The 22,123-nt window shown below is 40.9% G+C and overlaps 1 protein-coding gene across 2 annotated transcripts in view; it reads left to right on the forward strand.

The window, feature by feature from the left end:
- The window catches only part of DENND2B (DENN domain containing 2B), a 152,738-nt gene that overhangs the window by 31,911 nt on the left and 98,704 nt on the right, over positions 1-22,123 (forward strand). Inside the window, exons 2-3 of one of the 2 annotated variants that reach the window (XM_058806351.1) lie at positions 3,869-3,968; positions 4,539-4,612. The gene's annotated coding sequence lies outside the window, so the exon portion shown is untranslated. The remainder of the gene's footprint in view (positions 1-3,868; positions 3,969-4,538; positions 4,613-22,123) is intronic. The other variant, XM_058806350.1, reaches the window with a different exon arrangement.

Below are 22,123 nucleotides of genomic sequence, written 5' to 3' on the forward strand. Positions count from 1 at the left end.
AGTGAATTAGAAACTTTTTCAAATTGCTGTCTTGCACACAGTTGCAGTGTCAGGGTCAGACCCAAGTATGAAAGGCTCTCATTTGCAGAATGAGATCAAACTGAAATGGGATATAGGGCCATAAAGGGATTGGCAGCATCTCAAAGAGAGCACAGCTATCATTAGTCATTTCCTATATACACCCTATATAAATACTGGGGATATATACACACAATTTTTTCTTTTCTGGGTTAGTGAAACCAGTACTGTGCTAGATCATTGAGGAGGTAATGGAAAATTAATTCTCCTGTTAGAAGATAATGGATCTGATACAAGTAAAGGATCTGAAATGGGGGAAGAAAACAAGTCTGTAGCTGAATGATCTTAGTTTTTCACCTCTGCATCCCCCTTGCAGCTGGGGAGCTCCTATGTTGAGTCAGTGCCTTTGCTATTGTTTGCAAGGCTACAATCTGCTTTTGTGCTACTTACTTGGATACCACAATCCTAGCAAAACATGCAGTGGGGCAAAACGGAAGTTAACATGCCACTCACTGAAGGCAGTGGAAGGTTTAATCACTTTGGTAGAATGATACTTTTGGGGTCAGAGGTGTTGTCTTGTGCCACTTGCTTTGTTGTTGTTTCATGTTCTTACACCGTCATGTTGGAGTGTTTCCAATAAGGGCCAGTGCTGTGCACTGTTAATTTAGAGAACTCAGTGGTGCTATGGGACTGCTTCAGAGTGTGTGGTGGCTGCTGCCCTGCCTGTCATCACTTTGCCACACCTGGTAGTACACAGAATTCCCTATGCAAAAGTATTGAGTGCTGGCTCTCTATAAAAAGAGCAAAGAACACACTTTTTGTAGTGCATGTGTGCTTTACATTAAGAGCTGGCTTGGGCTTTTCCCCTTATTTCCATACCTCTGCAAGTCACTGCCTGGTGATGAGGAAGTGCTGCTCCTGAGCTCCCTGCCTCTCCCAGGGTGAGGTCAGCAGGAGTTGCAGGCACTTTCAGCAGTATTGGGTTAAAGCCATACTGGAACAGACTAATTAGGTTTCACTTTTGCTGTTGAGTCTGAAATGATAGAATTTCAAACAAATACATATTTGTTGAAGTCACTGGGAAGATGGTCAATAAATGTGTGGGGATGACACGAGGAAGAGCAATAAGGTGGCCATCTTCAATGGGAAAGGGGCAAAAGCCCTCGTGAAGGGCAGAAACTTATTTGAGGAGGAGAAAAATCTTTAGTAACTTTGCAGGAGTGTTTGTATCTTAAAAATGCAAAGGAAAACATTACTGAAGTTGAAGCAGTGAATAATTGAATTTATGCCTACCATAGATTTGTGCTGCTGTTGTGGCTGGCTTAGTCTGGAGCTCACCTCTGATGCTGTGTTTTCACCTACTGACAGTGATAAAATTTCATGAGGAACAAGTCTGATTTTCATTTCCTCTCCTGTTGCTGCTGATGGCTGTTTGGAAAGCACTCAGTAAAGGATCTCAGACCGGGCATCTCGTGTTTCCCTTTCAGGCAGAGCCTCCAGGTGTGCCTGGTGAGGGCTCGTGCTGTGCACTCACCTGCTCAGTGCATGTCTGCTCCTGTGCCTCACGTGGCTGCTCCAGCCCGGGCCCAGGCGTGTAGGAAGGAGTGTGCTCAGCCAGTCAGAAAGGGGAAGTGTATCTGAAATAAGGAACTACTCACTCAGCTGCTTGTGAGTAATGGCCTGCCTGTCTCCTGCAGGGAGCTGGGGGTACACACTCTGATGCCTTTTGGTGGCAGGGTAGCTGTGATGTTGTAATTTATGCAAAATCAGCTGTTCACCATGTCCTCTCTTTATGATTCTGGAACCTAAATTGTGTTCTGAGGTATTGATGTGCTCAAAGGAAGTCTCAGTGAGAAAGAAGTAAGATGTGGGAATGGTTCTTGTTTCACTGGGATTAATCTGAGCTACATATGTCCCCTTTTGGCAAGGAACTGATTTGGGGTGTATTCATGGGGCTTAGAATAGACATGTGCTTGTCTGAAGGCTTCTGTGGCAGTCAGATGCCCAAGGCCAAAGCCTGGGTCATAGCTTTACTGCTGTGCCTTGTTCCTACACATTTGTGTAGGCATGATATGTTTTAACAACTTTACTTGCTTTGCCTGGAATTTTAAACTGTAACAGAGTGTGTATGTAATGCACACAGCATTTTCCATGATTTATGAATGCCAGCTTGCATTCATAAAGGATCTGCTGCCCCAGATCCTTGCCATATATGCAGATGTGGTCACAGAATGAAGTGCCACAGAGCCTTGCCATGAACACTGGAGTGGGATGTGGTGCAGATGATTGGTACATACTCCCATGTTACCAGTAATGGGCTCTCTAGAAGGGCTGAGCATGATCAGCCATTTCACTTGTGTCACTCACATTCCTAGGGTGTTTTTTTATTATTTCTGTGTCTTTGAACACTCCCCCTGCAGTGATGCAGTGTAAAATGTTACTTTCCTGTGAGGAGTTAGCAGTTTCCCTCTTTCCCCAGTCACGCTGCTGAAATTGTGCCCACTTGCAGCATGTGATAAATTTACCTTAGTCCTACACCAAAGGAACTTTTCAGGACTAAATCAAGTATTAATTTCTTAATATTTGGCTCTCATGGCTCTGGCTGGGCATCACTGATGCATTATTAGTGGAACTTAGTGTGAAATTGCAAACTTCGCATATGGTGCTTTCATATCTAGGACCTGTTTGTTGCGATGTCATTTCAGCATCTTCTGGACCCCTGACAGCTTAAGTAGCTGTTTTTTTGTGTTTATCTACCTGTGAGTAGTCTGCACACAGTTTTTGGTGGCAGTGTAAAATATGCCTCATGTGTATGCTTTTGTGTGATATTCTTGTTAAGAGAGAGAGGTGGTTTCAGTGTGCATTCTGCTGGGAGCCCTGTCACTCACAAAATTCAGACTTTTCCAAAGTACAGGCAATAATATGCTCTGGTGTAGTTATGTGTAAGAATGGCTATATGGGGGACAGGTATTCCCTGAAACATCTTGGCTATCTCACACAACCAGAAGAGTAATATATTGGACCTCTTTAATCTCCTCATGTAGAAACACAGTTATGTTGATCTTATCATGTACATTTTCTTGGGTTCAACTCCCAAAATAAAGGATTTCATATGTTGAATTTTTAGTTGAATATTAAATGCAGGGGTTGAGCATCATAGCAGCACAATGAAGTGGTAAATAGATACAGAAGAAATTGATTTCCTATTTAGCTTGGCATAGACAGCTTTGCAATTTTCTGTCCGCTAGAGGGACTGCTGCTTATGTTGCTCATTGCAGAACACACATTCATGAAGTCCCTTCAGTATCTCTTACGAAGTTTTAAAACTTTGAATGACTGACTCTGATTAAATCCTCTCAAGAGTAAGTCTGCAAGGTATCTCTCAAAGTGTAAAAACTTTGGGCACAGTACTCTTATTCTGAGTCCAAATATTTTTAAACTGAATTTTCTTAATAAATGTTCTTTCTTTTTAATAAAGTATTTTCTGTTCTCTTGATTTATCACTCCAGACTTTCCTATATGACGTTGGTGGGGATTAATTTGGATTCTTTTTGTCAAGGAAAAAATGTTGGATGTCTTTATTTATGTTTGGTGTAAGTTTTGTTTTGCAACCATGGTGCCAGTGAATATGGTAAACTAATCAGTTCTTGAATTCTCAAATGTCAGTGAAATGGGTTTCTCCTTTAACTGGTAGATAGCAAGCTTTGGGTAAGCAGCAATTAAACTTATAGTCAGTATGAGAAAACTTCCAGATGTATCTCTGTGTTCTTGTTTAGCTGGGGGATTTTTTTTCTGTTTGTTTGTTTGAGCTGCATGCTTCTGATCTGCCCAATTTTCTTCTTAATTACAGAAACATGAAAGAATACAGGAAGTCCTGCATGACCTTATGAATACCTGTGCTAATTAAGTCACTTGGTGACTCACTGGCTTGGTACTGGGAGAACAGCAAGGTAAGCAGTCAGGCCATGCCAGCAGAATTTCTTGTAATCTGCATGATTGTATTTCAACAAAGCTTCAGTGCTTTCACATATCAAATTCATAAGTAGTCAGGCAAAGAGAAATAGCCTGCAGGTCTGAATGTGATAGATTTACTTTTAGTTCAAAGCTTTGGTGAATAAACGTCTCTTTTTTTCCTTCTGGGAAAAAAAGTACAAGTTTTGTGGTCATTTTCTCTTTTTTAGAAGGCAATATCTCTAATTTCCACAATCAATTCCTGCCCAAATCTCAGCTTCCTGGGCTGACTCTGGGGAGGGGCTGGAGGAGGGGTGGAATGTTTCAAAACTTAGCTGATGAAAAGGCATGCTGTTTTGTGGATGCCTCCCAGAATTGTTTAAATCTGTGTGTGTGTGCGCGCGCTTATGAAAGGGGGGGAGAGAGATCTCCATGACAACTGGCCTGGCCAGTCTGTGTTCTCTGCAATCATTGTGGCTGGAATCAGTGCTGAGAGAGGTCATATGAAGGAGTTATGGGAAGCACAGCAGGTATTAGACACTAAACGACTGGTTTTCTGATTGCCTCAGATAATAACACAGAGTTTTGTCTGGGAAATACAAATCTGAGAATGGAGTGGAAAGGGAAATGCTCCAAATTTCAGGTAACAAAAATTGCCTTTTTAATGTTATGTCCTCCCATTGTAAAGTTTGCTGATTTTTAATTTATTTGTTAAATTGGTGGTGGTGTTTACTCCCAGCCGAGAGTGCCGGAGTGAGCTTGGATTCTCTAACTCTGGGGAATGATGTCATGCAGCCACAGTTGGATTCTATTAGCCAGGGAAAGAGGAAACATCCTGCATTTTTTGTTTTTTGGGGTGGGAGGGGTGGGAGGGGGTTACTTTGGCTCTTTGTTAAATCTTGTGCAAAGGCTACAAGAAGTGTTTTAAAAAGTTTGTAACAAATTAATTCCCAGAAAATACCATTTAGGATCCAGACAGCACCAAAGCTTAAACCCACTGCAATGATTACTCCTATATGCAAGAATATTATTATGGAAATGTTACAGAAATCAGAGGATTTTTATTTCATCTTGAATGCTCCTATATTCATATTTAATGAGAAAATTAATTAAACCATAATTAAGCAGAGGATTTGGAGCCTCCCTGCACTTGGGATCCTTTAGTAATTGTTTGGAGAATGTGCTGCTATAGAGTTTCTTCTGTGTTGGGCCCTCTCTCAAGCGGCTGCTCATGAATAGATGATGCTGGCAGCATTGTTCTTAATAAGGTTTTCAGTCCTAGACTGTGTATTTCATAGCTGTAGCCCAGCCTTTTAGGGAGAAGACAGTGGGGAAAGAAAGCAGAAAACATAATTTCCGCAATTTGAAAGGGACTTTTCTTCCCACCTTTCCTTTTGCTAAATGCTGTATTAAATGCTCTATGCTAGGGCATCATGCATAGCATTTTAAATTAAAAATTTAAATTTTAAGCCGAAAAATACCTAATGGGTGTACAACTGTTGTATCCTAATGAAAAGACTTAAAAACTTAATATAATCCTACTTTGCCAAACATCACAAAACCACATTGTATCAGCAATCATGATGAATATATTAGGTCACCATTGTGCTGTTTAAATTCCCCTTTGGAGATTCTCATTTCTACTTTTACACTGTTTTGTTGCCTTCAGTGCATTTCAGGCACGATCCAAAACTCCATGGAGTCCATGGGAGTTTTCCCGTCAACTTCAAAGGGTTTGGGATCAGCCTCTGCCTGAGAACTTCCCAGCCTCTGTGTCAGTCTTTTGACTGCAGGACCAGGCCACAGGCTCTGCCTTTTCTTTCTTGAACTTTCCCAACAGAAGGTCTTTTGTGTTTCTCCAAACAATGCCAGACGCTGCTGACTGGCCTCAGCGTGGCTGCTAATAACACTTGCTGGAGATGATGGTGATGCTGATCTCCACTTTCTCCTCAAACCTTCCTAGAGGGGAAAGAATGGAAATCAGATCCTTCTGTCCTACCTTTCTCCCCACAAATGGCTGTTGTTTACAAGTATGTGTGTGTGTGCAAATTGTTCCTCGATTATAGGGCTCTGCTTCAGAGGAGAGTTCCAGGAAGACTTTAGGGAAAAAAAGCTGTCATTGCTGTGACCTACCCCAGAGCACTCATGCAGGAGGAGCAGGCTGTGTTGGAGCAGAACTGACAGCTGTCATCTGCAAACTGAGGGCTCATCAGCACTGCCTAACACTTTGTGTCCACCTCTTGCCCACCAGCTTGATTCCATAAATACTACTGTTAGCAAATTTCAATAGCCTGGTTTGGGAAAAAAAAATAATCTCTTTGATGGTTGCGACCAGTTTAATAAGAAATCCTTGTGCTATTTTTGACTAGAAATTAAATATCTGTGGAGCTGGTGTGCTAATTTGAACTATCCCCCTCAAGAAGGAACACTGTGATTATTTCCCAATTTTAAGGTTAATTTAAGGCAAAAATGCTATTAGTCCCTGAAATTTCTAAGACAGGCAAATCTAATGATTTTCAGTGTTAGAACTGCTGCTTTTAAGTGCTTACATTTTACAGATCATCCTAGGAATCCTGAGAGGTCTCTGCAAGGTGTTCCAAACCAGGTATTCCAAAGGCAGCAGTGGGATTTTGGTGTGTCTCTGTTTGCTGTGATGCAGCAGGAAGCCTGGTGAATTCTCTCCTAGGGGTTCTGGCTGAGTGGCATTTCCCTTAATGGTCTGTGCTGTAGCATTTGCAAGTTACTTTGAAAAGTGATACAAGGCACTGTTCCCTTGGTCCTTTAAGATAATTTCCATATGTTCTAGCATTCTGAATGGTTTCAAATGAAGTTTTCATATGTTATGCCATGTGTACCTTATAAGTAGGAGATAATAATAAAAATTAAAATATATTTGTAACTACAATTGTAACAAGATTGACACATTGTGTTTTCATCTATTGAGGGAGTGAGCAATTCAGGAAGGCTGCTGGTATAGCTGGTAAGGCAGGTGGAGTCCTTGCAGGGGTCTGTGCAGGTGTAACAGCTCTGTGTTCAACATAGCATCTCTGGGACAGGTCCTTAGCTCAGCCTTTGCAGCTTTCTGTAGTTGTCACTTATAAGTGCATTCATGTCTGCATTTCAAAGACAGTTGCTTTGTGTTGTCCTGATATAAATGTCCTCACTGGTCCCAGGTGTTCACCATGTTTCTGCCAGTGGCTGAATGTCCATATTCTGTCTGGATAGTCAGTGGCTCTGAGTTTTCCAGAGACATTGGTGAGGTTCTTTGGTGGGATTAATTGCTTTCTGCCTCACTGTACTTAGAAGGAAAGTGAAGGGATGCAGTAGGAATTTTTTTGTTCTCTGTTCTTGACTGTCCACAGAGTGATTTTTATATTCTGAGGTAAGTGTTTTAATTGCTTGTTTCATCTTGCATGGATCCTGTCTTCTGTAACTCCTTGCACACCCTCTATCCATAGGCTGACAGCAGATGTTTGTGTTGTCTATTGAGGTCAATTCCAAGTTACCTGCTAACATGATGCATTTGTCTTTATTACTTAGAAATACACTGCTTTGCAAATCAGCTGAGGCTACCTAGAAGCCTAGGACTGACTTTGTACAATTCAATATTAGTTTCTGCTCTTAGTCCTTTCTCTAGATTACTACAAAGTCCTTTCTATTTTTCTTCTTAGGGAAAGTCTGTGAGACATTGGAAAAACTTTGTAGTTTTCTTTTTTTTCTGCTGTTTCTGTTCAAGGTTGATCTTCCGAGCGCCCAGTGTTGTGGACAGATGTTCCATTAAATTCTTGAACACTAGATCATCTTGTGTTCATCACGTATTCTTCATCTGTAACTTTATACCCATTATAGGTAGAATTAATTGATTGAAAACAATGATGCTGCATGTTTAGTAGAGCTGCTCATGGTGATGCTCAAATCTTTCCTGATTTTCTATAAGTTAATTTCAATTCCAGCAGTATGAACAATGAGTTCTCAGTTGTTTCCTCTCACATTCTGTTTTCTGGTCATGAGTGACTTCCCAAGGTGTAAAATGTGACACACAAAAAGATCTGTTCTGTGCAGCTCACACTGGAGATGGGTATGGCTGCCTTTAATTACAGCAAGAGCCTCAACAGGATGGCACTGTCACTCTGCTCTGCAGTGCAGGCTCTCATTAGTGCTAATCAGTGATCTCTCTTCTGGCTGTGCATCTTTGACCCAGTTACTTTGCTGAACTTAGCACAGTTGCTAGTGTGACACAAAGCAGACACTTGGCACAGCCCTGATCACAGAGCAGGGCAAGATCTGGCAACTTTCACACAAATCCATTATAATTAAGGCTTCCGGTCTGGGATTGAAACTGTTTCTTTCTCTTAAAAGCCTGGGAGGCTTTTAAAAGTATTTTTTCAGGTTGAAAATGGACTCACTGCTGGTAGAAGCAGGTCCCCAGGGCGTACTAGCTTTAGGCAGACCTGGAAGAAGCAGGTGCTGCTCTTGTTCCTTCATCAGGCTTTGCAAACCTGAGTGCTTTTTGAACAGAGCCTCCCAGTTGTTCCTCAGTTTCTTGTGACAACAGAGTCCCCTAAGCAGTTACAGGAGTGTTGCACAGTTGGCTTTCCTCCAGTGCCAGCTCTTATTCTGAGTTCAAGCCTCATGTAACAATCTTCTCTGCCCACTTGGAGCCAAACTGTTGTAGTGAAGGGGCTGTTCAAAGGAGTCCTGTTTCCCAACCCTCTCAGAGGCAGTGCTTCCTCCTGGAACCCTTTTGCTCATCCTCTTGCAGTTTGATGACAAGAAGATGAATTGGAGGCTAAAAGTTCTGCCAATGGCAAGCGCATAGTCTGGCATCCTCTGTGCAGCTGGCATCCAAAGGATACAAGCCATCAAATTATCTGTGCTCCTGGGCTGGCTGAGCCTGTTGGTTTATGACCAGAACATCCCTCCTGTCTTTAAAGCTTCCTTGAAAGTTAAAAGGTGTCACTGAACATTTACCACGTTTATGGGGCATGCTGAGGACAGCTGGGCAATTTTGACAGTCCAGAACCTGTTCCCTACAATGCTGTTTCATGCCTTCTTGGTAGAGAGCAAAAAGCAATTTGAGCTGCAGCAGTATAGAAACATTTGCAGCTGCACAACTCACATTCCTGTGTTTCAGTCTCTCACAGGCTCATGCAGACCTTCTATTATTAGTTTTAAAAGAATAGCTGACAGCTGATTAATTTGAATGGCGTATTCCAGAGAGAGCTGTTTTATGACTGTCAAGAGTAGCAAGCCAAGAAAATATTGACTGAAGTTAAAAAGAGATTTCTGATGTAGAGCACAATCTTGTTTATCCAAAAGATTTGTAGGTTGACAAAGCCATCTTCATACCACCCTGCTGTCAACATGTTCAAGCCCATGCTGGGGGAGGTGAGAAACTGAGCAGCTCAGCCTGTTTTGCATTCATTCCCTCACAGTTTTCTGGGAGAGTTCCCAGGGGTTTCCTGGCATGCTGTCACAAGGCAGGGGCTGCATTGCAACTCTGCCTTTAAAAACCCACCTAAAAAATAATTTCAAGTGACTCATTCTGGTGTTGGGTTTTGGAGAAGAGTCAAGTTGGTTTCAGAGGGGAAGAGTGAAAATAAAACTATTTTGGACAATGGATATGCTCTGTGTAATCAGCTGATGCTCTGGATTAGAGCTGCTCTCCGTGCATCAGACTGGGTTTCACTGTTGTACTGACCCTGCTGCACTCAGGCAGCAGATGGGCTCTTGGAAGGGAATGAAGATCTAAGAGCAGCCATTGGTTTTTCAGTGTGTCTGGTCACCCCTTTCATTTCCTGTGGAAAGCACCGCCCTTGTGTGCCACTTGTAAGCAAGGCACTGCTCACAGCATGGCCAGCTGAGGCACTATACTCTGGCCCTGACCTTGGGCTTCAGTGGAGAAGGAGAGCCAGTCTGTCCCTGGAAATGATCCATTTAGGCCTTCTGCCTCCTTCAGCATCAAGCCTCTGCTATAATGTTGAAATGTCACTTCCTTTCATGGGCCTGTTCCCTCTGATCTTCCTGTGGGAGACTCCAGTAGGGCAGGAGTCACAAAAGGTCAGAGTGAAGAGAGGCACTGCACAAAAAGGCAAAATCGTGCCCTAGTAATGAGATTTGTTTCATGTATAGGTTGGATGAAAGCAGAGGTTGAACTAACTGCATTTAGAAACACTGACTTTGTTCCCACATGTTTGAAACTCTTTTCATGGTGAGGGGCTGCTATCCAAGCTGGTGAGCAGAGAACCCTCAACCAGTTATACGCTTTTCTGCTCCAATCTCAGTGCACAGTAGAATGTGCTGTCAGATTTTACATGCTCTCCTTTCCTATGAACATGTTATCCAGGTTTCTGCTGAAACACATCACGAGCTGAGGTCCCTGATGTCATTTATTTACTATTGGCTGATGTATATGGACAGCAGAAAACAAATGTAGGCATGACTCAGTAAACAAATGTCAACCTGACTTGTACTGCAGTAGCACAGGATGCCTCCTGGGGTCAATAGCCATCTGCAAGAGCTGGGCATTCAAAAAGCAGCCCGAGGTCATCAGCCTGCAGCACCTTATCAGCAACTCCCAGTGCAGCTCCTGGGCTTGTGACTCTGATAGTGGGTGTGCTACCTGTTCTAAATGTGTGGTGAGATCCTCAGGAAGAGGAAGGCAGTGGAGTTACGCTAAAGGTTTCCATGATTTTTTGGAAAATCTGTGCAGTTCTTGTTCTAGGCTGATTGAAAAGAGGCCATCTACCCAGAGAGTTCAGGAGTCAGGGAGTGGCCGCTCCAGTCAGGCTGTGAGATGCCCTGAAATCCTGAACAAATTACTCTTTCTCCACCTCAGTATTTCCATGTACAAAACCAGGCTGCATTAGGTGAATTCTCCTGTGTACCAGCCTCTTGCTGAGCAGTATCAGGTGTGTAATGTCATTTTGGCAGCTGCATTTCTGGTGAGATCTTGGCTACAGCAGCAGTGCCCCCGGGCTGACTTGTCTTCTAAGATTTGTTATCACGAGTCCCTCAAGGTCACAGTGACAGAACAGACTGCAAAGTGAACTGCCACTGGTTCTTGAGAAGGGTGAGTTTTTACTACCTGTATTGGTGCCAAATGATATGCTGGCTTCTGGAAGCATTAAAGTGTTTACTATTAAAAAATGATTTGTCATGAGAAAAGGAGAAACCTGTTGCCTGCAGTGAGGGAACAGTCACCTGCTCCTGAGTCTAGGTGGAAAAGGGAAATTCTGGGAAATAGCTAGAGGAACAGGGCAGGAAAAAAAAGCCAGCTGATATTGTGAAGGAGTTGAGAGAACATTGTTAAAACATAATTATTCTTCTGGCTTTTCTGTGAGGTGGGCAAAGTCAAAACCCAGGCTTCTGGCTCAGCTTATCATTTCAACACTTATCATTTCAAGATTTGCTTATGATCTGATTTAAAAGCAAACTTTGTAGATGGGGAACCCTGTAAAAATTTTTTTCACTATCATGGACATTTTGGTGTTCCCAAAACAAAACAGTCCAGGACACTTATGGCAGTGGGGTGATACTGGGACCTGCTGGGCTGTTTCACTGCTGAACTGGAGCAGCAGCTCTTGCCTTGGACAGATTGCCCTTGTGACAGTGGCTCATTAAAGATTGTCCCATCAGTTATGTTTCCATGACAGCCTCAGGTCTGACAAATGTGACAAAGTTGTGTTTTATCAGCAAATCCCCTGTGGGCCCTAGTCAGGAAAGCATATGGATAAGGAGAGAAAGTTATTCTTCCTGCTCTTTGTTACTGACCAACTGCTCTTTGTGTGTGAAGCAGCCAGCCATGACTGGCTACATTTCTCTGTGATTTGCAGTACCTCCTGTGTGGGGCTGAGCCTGTGCTGACTCAATACATTTTCCATTTGTTAAGAAGTTTTATTTGTTGTTTCGGGGACCAAGTAAGCTCTAAAGGTCAGATTAAAGTTCTGGAGATCGAGGCACCAGTGGAGGTGCTACAGAGAGGCTTGGGTACCTTGAATCAAACTGATTTTTTTGCAGAACAGTTACAGAAATTCAGATAGCTATGTTAGCCAGGGTTGAACCTGGGGGAGAGCAGTTAGACTTGTTCTCTTGCAGTTACTTTAAAAAAATAGCAAGAGCATGTCATTTATATTCAGCTAATATCTCCCTTTGAAATTACTCAGTGAACAGTTCAAGATGCAGCAGTCTGCAACCACTTGTTATCTGTAGGTTATCTATTAATATGTTGTATGGCAAATCACACTCATGCATAAAACATGGAGAACAAAAAAAAGATAAAATTATAGACATGGAGAGCTCTCTTTCTGTCATGTACATATCAATCCTGATTCCTAGAAGGATCTGTAATACCAGTATTTGCCCTTCCTATGCAGGGAAGACAAAAGAAGGTAAATAATAGTTGTATAAATAAGATAATATGTCATAACTTATAAAAAGGAGGAGGGCTTTTTGAAGTAGAACATAATTGTAGGCACACAGGTTGTGGGAATTGGGAGTGGGGCTGTGGCTGAGCCCCATCCCCAATGGGCTGCAGCTGTGAAAGGCAGGTGAGCAGTGTTGGAGGTGCTGAGCCAGGGAGTGCTGAGGGGTTACTGACCAATCACCAACGGGAGCACAGGGCTCACAGGTGCAGTGCATCAGCATGAGGGGATAAAAGGCTGGGCCAAAGAAGGAGAAGGGCACAGGCTTGCAGCCTTCTGAGGTGAGATGATAGTGCTCTGTATGGGCAGAAACCTGAAGCCTTCTGATATGGTAAGGTGTTACTCTGTGTGAGTTGAAGCTTTCTGGTATTGTATGATTACACTCTGTGTATGGTGGCCCTCTCAACTGCAACCTATGCTGTGGTGTTTGCTGTGACACATAATTGTGCTTTCCTGAACAGAATCAGATCTGCTTAGAAGCATTCAGCCCATCTCTGAGGGGAATTGCAGACAGGATGCAGCTTTGCTAATATTGGCAGGTATTGGAGCTTTTTTTTAACTGAAGTGGTAGAACCTAGGTCTCTCTATCAGATCATAAGTTGAGTCCTGGTGCTACACTCAGGATGCCAAAAAAAAAAAAAATAGGAAGCAGGATGTCTCTCAGACAAAATTTTGTCACGTACAAATAGCAAATTCTAGTTTCTGAGAGAGTGGTGAGACGCTGGAGCAGGTTGCCCAGAGAAGATGTGGATGCCCCATCCCTGGAAGTGTTGCAGGCCAGGTTGGATGGGACTTTGAGGAACCTGGGACAGTGGAAGCTGTCCCTATCCATTGCAGGGGAGTTGGAACTAAACAATCTTTAAAGGTCCCTTCTAATCCATACAATTTGATAATTCTATAAACTTTTTGACACACCAAGCACAGTCAGTGGCAAGATGAAAGACCAGGGATGCAAATGGGTTTGTTTTCAGAGGATGCTATGCACCTCAGCACAGATGGGTATCTGGGGAGGTAACACCTTTGTTTTACATTTTTAATAAGTTCAAATGTCCATTTTGAGAAAGAGGAAAAAGACTTCTTAAGGATAAGGTGTTGCTTAATGAATGAAGTATTTCTATGCAAGATTGAAATTCTGTTGTGTTTTTTGGCATTGAAAGTAGAAAAGGCAACATTTGAGGACAGTCAATCAAAAGGAGCTGACAACCATTTTATAAGGCATGACCTCTTATGTAGGGTCTGCTGGCAGCAGTGGTGTGAAGCATTACCAATCATGTTGTATATTCTTTTGCAAAAGTACAGCAAAATGAAGCATTAGGTGACTCGTGAAGTTTACTGCAAGGTTTTCTTTGTCTCCTGGTAACAGCCAGTCTGCAATGAGCCTCTTCCATTGCACCTTTGCAGGGACGGTGTAAGAAATTGTGGGGGTGACATCACAGCAAACTCCAATTGCCACAGTGTTTGAAGAGAAACTACTCAAGTGAGACCAACATTTGAGTTTTTGTATAGTGTTCACCATGTTAAGCCTTTCTGTGTTTCTGAGGTAGTGGGTGTAATAATAACTGGGTTAGTAAAGTTCAGGCCTGATAATCACCACTGTTAAACTGAGTAGAATATTGCCTTTTTCTAGCCGTGGCTATTCTAGAGATACGCACATTTTGATTTTTCAAGAGCCGTTAACTATCTTTTGGTTAAAAGGAAAGGTGAATGAGTCAATGCACATCAATTTGCTCACCACTTTATCCCAGTCCTGTTACAAATCTGTGGCTAAAAATGCAACACTTACAAAATCTGTCCATCCTGTATCTCAGTGGGAAGTTTGCATTTCTGTTGTTTTTCTACAACTATTCCTGTTGGCAGTTCTGGTGGGGAAATGGAAAACCAGAATTGTGAAAAAGTGCTTTGTTTCTCAGCTGGCTGCACCCTAGCTTGCAGTTTTCATTCTACCTTGAAAATCTTCTCCCAGAAAAATGAGTCTGAGCCCTAGACAGTATTCCTGTAAAAGCAACTGAGTCATTGCAACTGTGAAGTAACTGCTTTAGTGACTGAGATGAACAGGTAGCTATGAATTTGCTGTAAATCTATATTACACCATTAATTATTGTTTCTTTTCTGTGTAGTTATACAGGGAGAAAGCAGACAGCATTGCTCTGAAACAGGGTTTTTTGTGTGGGTTTTTTTTGTATTAATGTAGTAGCAGGCAAAATGAAAAATAGTGTGACTCATAAGAAGTAAGGTGGAGAATTAAGAGATTTTTCTCTCTTTTTTTTCCCCTCTTTTCTCATGATCAAAGCCTTCCAACCAATACACTTTTTGAAGCAGTTCATATTTCACAGCTAAGTGTTAAGTTTCCCCCCCACTTATACTAGCTAGGTGGATCATCTATTTGCAGTTTCATACCTGAGGCTTTATTAATAATCTTATGCATTCAGGTGAATAAACATGACAAATATCTTTGTGAGGAAATTTACTTGCAATAAATCTGTGGTGTACACAAAGCAGCAGATCAGGTCTCAGCAAAGTGTGTTTGTGAATAGGTGATTATACAGATTTTTATTCTTCCTCTCTCCCTAGGTAAAAAGGACTATATCCAAAGGGGATGTGCAGGATACTGTATTCACTGAAAGCTGTTATGGGTGGGAAGGAAATTGCCTGTATTTCCAATTGTGGGAAAGACCTGTGGACAAATGCCCTGAAGGGCAAGAGGTGTGTAAGGCTGTCAAGAAACAAGGAAAAGAAAGGCATAAAAACTAATTGAATAATTAGATCTCATTCAAACAGTGATTCATAGAACTTGGTTTTGGCTGTCTTTGGACAGAGACTTTGGATGAAGCAGTAGCCAAGAGATGATTGAAAATGCACCACAGCTCTCTTGGCATATTGCCTTCCAAAATAGATGGTGAAGCATCTCACTGGGGCTGTTAGCTGCTGTGTTAAAAATGTTTCTTAGTCACAAACAGAGCTACCCAGAGATGAGTTTTAAAAAGCTGTTCTGCAGCAGCTCTAGTCAAAGCAGGGTTCATTTGAAATTGTCATCCATGCTGTCAAATGACTGCTCGGTGTTAGTCAAAGAGAGGTGGAAGTTTGAAGGGATTTAGACTGTTTTATTAGGTGACCAGGTGAATAAAATATGTGAATGCGATGCAAAGGACATGTGGTAGTGGCTCTGACTTATCAAATGGAAAGCTTTTTACTGGAATGAAAAAAATTTGGTTACTAGTTAACAGATTAATAAATTTTACTGTACAAGAATTCTGTACCTGATGGTTGTGATAATTTCCTTTGTCTTCATTTAAAGGTTTATGTTAACTGAAGTCTAGTTTTTACTTCTCTGCATACTATGAAAATCTGATTTGTGGTGTGGTATGAGTGTATAATGATCAACCTAGAGATTTCTGTGCAATAGGATCTGTGAAAAAAACTAGTATTTAAAAATGACATGTTAAATCACAGATTGAATTGCTGGATCATAGCCTTGGGCTGAAGGACCATGTCACCAATTTCCCTTCCCTTTTTCCAGAAGAGGAAATTGTTCTAGTCCAGAAGTTGATGGGATGTTTTTTGTAATTATTTAAATTACTTTTACCTGGTTGTATACTGGCAGCAGATGCTTCTTTCATCTTGCTCTATGTGGAGAAGCATCAATGAAAATGTATTCAGCTCTGCTGCAATTTTTGGAGTTTTCTCTTTTTGCCAGAGAAATATTTTAAGACAATGGAAAACTATAGACAACTGCTGCAAAAAACAGTGACCCTATAGATGAAATTGGTCATATCAGTGTTGCTGAATCCTAAATTCCTTTTAATTTGAATATCAGAGGTAATCATTACCTAGAGAACCCTAAGGAGGCTCCTGAAACAGCTCAAATTTTAACAGATGTAAATAAGCCTGTACCTTTGTGGCACATCTTAGCTGCAGAATATGCAATGACTGGAAAGCATTGGTTATTTTTTGGGGGTTTGAAGTTGTCAGAGAGCATTACTGTGATTTTACACAGGAGTAATGGAGCTGGGCTGCTGCACAGACAGTCTAGTGGTAACTTAAAGACAGAGCCAAAGTCTGAGACCCCACTTATGCTGTTACTGAGCTAAAAATTTGAGATACCACTTATGCTGTTACTAAGGAAAGTGCCTTTCTGATGCCTTTCCAGCTCAGACTGTTGAAGCTGTGTGTGCGCAATAGGTTTTCTTTTCTTTTAGCTGTGTAGTACATAACTGGACTTGCTTCTTCATGTCTCTGGGGCAGTTGGATTCTGCTGTATTTTCTCTTTATGGATGATCCTGGTTGAAAAGTCTGCTAATCTCCATTGGACTTGACAGAAAAAATGTTAGGGATATGATTTTGAAACTGAAAAGTGCAGCACTGTAATAAATTGTGGCTCTCTGGTTGAACATGAGGATAAAATTCATTCCAGACCCTGTGTTCAAATGGAACAGTTTATGAATGGAAGCACAGGCCCTGGATTGTATTTCAGCGTTAGTCTCTGGTTTGGAATTGTGCTGTTTCCAACACAGACAAGGATATATATTTTATAAGCTTTCATTCTTCCACTCTTCAGATTGTTTGAGGACAAAATCTCTTGTGCTGGAGTTGGCAGTGGATTATATGCCATAGGAAAAATATTTTAGTTTTTTGAAAATAGCTTTGCATTTTGCTGAAGGAGAACTGGCCAATACTTAAGAGATATCACACTTGTATTTCTTCTGCTTTACCTTAATTTCTTACTAGCCTTGTCTTCTGTTCATCACCTCTGTCCCTGCTTTCATGTCTGTCAGATGCGGACAACTCTGTCAAGTGGCATCACAGCCGTTTGTGCTGTCATTTGAACAATCAGTGTTCAATGAAGCTGCAGTAAGTGTCAATTAGTATTGGTTGTGTTCAGATGGGCAAGATGGACTACAAGGATGGTGTAGTTATTAAAGAAACAACCAAATCAAGAAAAAACATGCTCAAGCAGCACCTAATAGGAAACTAGGAGTCTTGGCCTGAAGTCTGTGAATGTTCCAGCCCCTGCTGCAGAGAAACAGCAGCTGAGTAATAGATGCTTAAAGATGAAGACCAAGCCAAAACCTCCTGTCAGTTAACATGCTGTGGTTTCACCCACTGCCTAGAACTGTTTAGTTTTAAACCTTTCAGATGGTTTATGTTACGATGTTGACAGAAACAAAAATGAGATGCAAAAAGAAAAGTTTGGGGAAAAAAAAGTTTGAGGTGTGACTTTATGTATGTTAACTGGAAACTTAATTTTTTGAAAATGTATTCCTTCTCACTGGGATATTTAAAGATGCAGAGCTCCTATAATTTTGGCTGAGAAATGTTTATTGATGTCTAGCAACTACTTCATCTCAACTGACAAGAGAGAGTGTTGGTCTTGGTTTTACTGATTAATAAGGAGGTGAAAGACTATTGTTCAAATAGGAAGTTTATTCAGTCTATCAAAACTAGTTACTTTTTTTTATAATTGGAAAGAATTAAAAGGGGGATTATAACAAGGCTTCTTACTTCAAGTAGAAAATTGTGATAGAGCTACAGCAGCTTGTTTGTAGCATTAGATGGACTGAGTTGTTCAGGTACCCAAGGACACGTGAAAACAACTGTTCCAGCAAAAAAACCTCTGGAGATGTTCAAACCCCACCTGGATGAGATCCTTTGGAACCTGCTCTGGGTGAACCTGCAGCAGGGGTTTTGGACAGGATGGTTGTCAGGGGTCCTTTCCAGCTCCAGTTATTCTGTGATCCTTTGACTTTTCTAGCATGCTTGGAAATTGCAAATATACTATATTTTCCAGAAGAGGAAAATTCAGGTCGGTGATTCTGATCATGATAAACCAGCTTGGAGGGAAAGGACTTGTGGAGCCTTGGAGTTTAAAAGTAAAAGATAGATGGTGCTGAGCAGTCTGATAACTCTGAATGCTCTATTGTAGACTCAGAGAAGTGGAATGTTTGTTCTTTTTGGACTTTTGCTCAGTAGGAGAACCACAGGGAGAAATTTAGAATCAGTAGAGCCACTGGAGAGTGACTTGATAAGGGTGTTAAGATAAGACTACTGTTGAGAGAAAAATATCATGTTGTAGAGCTTATTAATGAACTACTATCTTGAGACTACTTTCATCCACTATCTCCATAAAAATGTTCATTAAAAGCAATATGCAGTTAGATTTTCTCCCTCTACACACCTGAGTTGTTGATTTTTCAGACTGAAATAAAGGAAATGGCATGACAGTGTCATCACTCGAAGATGAAGACAGCCCAGGTGGGCTGAAGGCAAGCAAACACAAATTTTAACTTGAAAGTAATCTTATATGAAGTGAAGAGCAAGCCAAGATTGCTATTGGGGCAGAGCCTTCAAGTCTCTTGTTTAGAAGAAACACCCTTCCCTTCAACTGCTGATTACGATTTAAAATTTTTCCTGTTTTCAGTTTTAGTTCAGCTTCTTTTCATAACCCTTACTGGTAAGAATATGTGTAGGCAACAAAGTGGGAACGGATGTTGCACGTCTTTTACTGACTCTTTGAAAGCTGCAACACAATTGAGATAAATTAGCAGTACCAGCAGCCTGTGAACTCTTCTCAAGAATGTTCTCTTAAAACAGAGGGTAGCAATCTGGGTCAAATCCATTTGTTAAGTGATGTACTAAATATTTTTTTGTTGTTGTTGCCAAAGTGTTAAAGAGTTATTTGTCTGCATGTTTCTATTTTTTGGTTCTTAATGGAAGCATTAATGTGTATTTTTAAAATGCTTTTCTGCCCATAAACCATACTTTGAATACTTTCCAAAAGAATTTTTAGTAATAGTTTCTGCTGAAATTAGTTATTGGGGGATCCATGTGCTGTTTGATAGAGGAAGTGTGGGTTTTCTTTGTTGTTTATAGTGCCCAAAGAGAACTTTAATTTTCACCCCCACAACAGCCTCTAATAAACACCAAAATCCAGTGTTTTGCCCAGGCTCTCAGAGTACTCAAATTGCTTGGCTAATCTGAACAGGGATGTTGGACCCCTTCAATCAAAGTCAACATTTCTTTTCCCCTTCCCAGTTCCTTACAGAGAAGAGTATTTCTAATTTAGTCTTTGTTTCTCCTTAGATGGTTGAGTTTCCAGGTGACTGGGTAAGTCAGACAGTAGTAATAATAGAGGCTTTGCAGTATGTGGTGCTAGATAAAATAAAATAACAATCAAAAGTAGATAAACTTTATGTGAAACAAGTAAAACTCTTGAGTAAATTAGAACTGATTAAACACTTTTTACCTTGGTTTGCCTTGACCTTATCACTGAATTTTTCAGACGGCTTGCTGTCTTAAGCCTTCTGTATGATCTGTGGACATCAAAGCAATCTTGTCTAACAGCACAATGATTAATGGGGTTTGGCTGAAGCAGGGTAGCTTTGAAGGAAAATATTTAGCTGGCAAATAGTTTTTACTTCTTCCAATAGAAAAAGAAAATTATTTCTTAAAATGTATTTGCTTCTCCTTAACATGGGTAAAATACCTTGCTGACAGTGTTTTGAAAGACTTCTGTAATACTTTTAATGATATTGTTATAGTGCTTCCTCATGTGGACTTTTGGCTCTGCTTTTTTTGTCTATTTTCATTGGGCATTCACTTGAGGAATTACTCTGAAAATGTGCTGTATTGAATGACATACACTGAAAGTCTCCCTCTTTTCTTGTAAGAAACAAGATTCCTTTTGCAACCTGAAAGCCTCTTTGTGTGTGGCAGGAGTGAAACACTTCTGAGAAACATGAAGCTCAGTAGATGCTCTCTTGAAGGTGCCTGTGCAGCCATCCCCTGGACTGACTGCGGAGTTTAATACTTTTGTGTTGAGTGAATTGTCTGCTTCAAGCAGCACTGAAAATTAATGCTCATTCTAGCACTTGTGCAGCACCATGAAATACACAAGATGCAGAAGAAACAACTCTTCCTTCCCCACAAATTATGTGTAGGGGAAGGATAGATTGATTAAACTCCGTGCAGTGAAACAAAATGCTGGGTACATCACTGTGCATTGACTCACCTTTAGTCACAGATTTAAATGTGGTACTGTCATGTAAGAGTATGGCCAGAGTGGGATCTGAAAGGACTCACTGTCAGCAGCCTGTTGAGTTTCAAATATGTTATTCATATGATTCTTTCCTCCCTCCAGCTGTTTCCACAAATTGGAAAGGCTTTATTTCAGTTTATAAATGCCATTTCCCCATTGTTCATGCCCACAGATATTTTCCATGCCCAACTATCCATCCTCCCAAGAAAAGAAATCCTGGCCCTATAAAAGAAGGCATGTCGAATGATCCTTTGAGGAGAAAGTCTAAAATGGCACAATATTGGATTTGCCATCTGCAAAGTTTCAACAGCTGGTATTCCTCTGTTGCATATCTGTGGGTGGGGACATGGGGCACAGAGCAGAAAATGAGTGGGGTGTGGTTGCATTTCCAAAGAGCTCTCATGTTTTGTGTTGTGGCTCCAGCTTTCCCATTAAAACTGGAAGGGCCAAAACTCCCTTCTGTGAGAACTGAATGGACTAGTTGCTTGATGTTTTGCTACAGCATGAGGTGAATTTATCACACACAGAGACTCCAACCTCATTGGATTTTTGATGAAAAATCTGGTCCAAGAGCTGAGAGAATGCAGTTGTCTGAAAGAGAAGAGATAATACATTGAAGCTGCCATAAAATTAAACTGCAGTTTGAAAAAAAGCCCTCAAACTTCAAACCATTTTCTCACATGTGTTTTCTTTAGCACCTCACCTAGAATACAGCTACTGTGAAGAATCAGCCACAGTGAATTTCATGTTTTTCACACCTTTATATTCCCTAGAATCAGAAAAAAGCTTCTTAACGTGACTTTTGCATCTAAAACATAGGATAAAGACAACTTGTTACACATGGATGTCCCACCATGCATTCTTCTTTAGGTTAAATAGGAGAACATTTGTCTGGGGAAAATGAGGTAGGAGTTTGGATATTAAGTAATAGGCACACACTAGAAGAGAGAGGCAGTTTTTCCCCAGGAAGCTTCAGGAATTTATGCTTTGTAGCAACCTGTGAATCCTGGTGGATTTATAACACCTACAAATTACAACAGAAATTATCAGTTAGAACATCTCATCCCTATATGGTCAGATGAGTAGCTAGTCACAAAAGGTATTTGAACTGGATTCATAATCTTATAAATCTTTACCTTTTGGAGTTGTAAAAGGTATTTTTTTTGTTGTAGCAGGGTGGAATCTGCCGTCAGTCAGCTTTTGTCCACTGTGCACAGGTACAATTTTATTTGCCTCTATAATACAAATCACCTTCCTGGGACCACAAAAATGTCCATAGGTATTTATCTACCTTTTGAAACACTAGGACTGAATTTTGAGTGAACTGTGGCCAAGTTTGTGGTACCAACTGGAAACCACAGGGAATCTGGCAATGCAGGCTTCATGCCAGACAAAACTGTTTAGTATCTCTCTTGCGTATTTTGATTTGTTCATTAATCAAACACAAGTGAAAATACATTCACAGGAAGTTGATACTGAAGAGTTTCTGTGTAATAGATTTATTTTTTTTTTACCTTAAAAGACTTATTTCTTTTGTGATGATGGAATTTTTAGCAGGAAAGTGTTGTTTATATACCCTGTGTTTACTTTATTCTGCTCAATTTACTTACTGGAGAAGAAGTTTTATTTGTGAAGTTTTATATCAGATTGTGCAGTACATCTATCTGTAACAATGTCTATTTGTAGAGGCACATTTTTA

The sequence above is a fragment of the Ammospiza caudacuta genome, chromosome 6 (genome assembly GCF_027887145.1).
Source record: "Ammospiza caudacuta isolate bAmmCau1 chromosome 6, bAmmCau1.pri, whole genome shotgun sequence".
Taxonomy (NCBI): Eukaryota; Metazoa; Chordata; class Aves; order Passeriformes; family Passerellidae; genus Ammospiza; species Ammospiza caudacuta.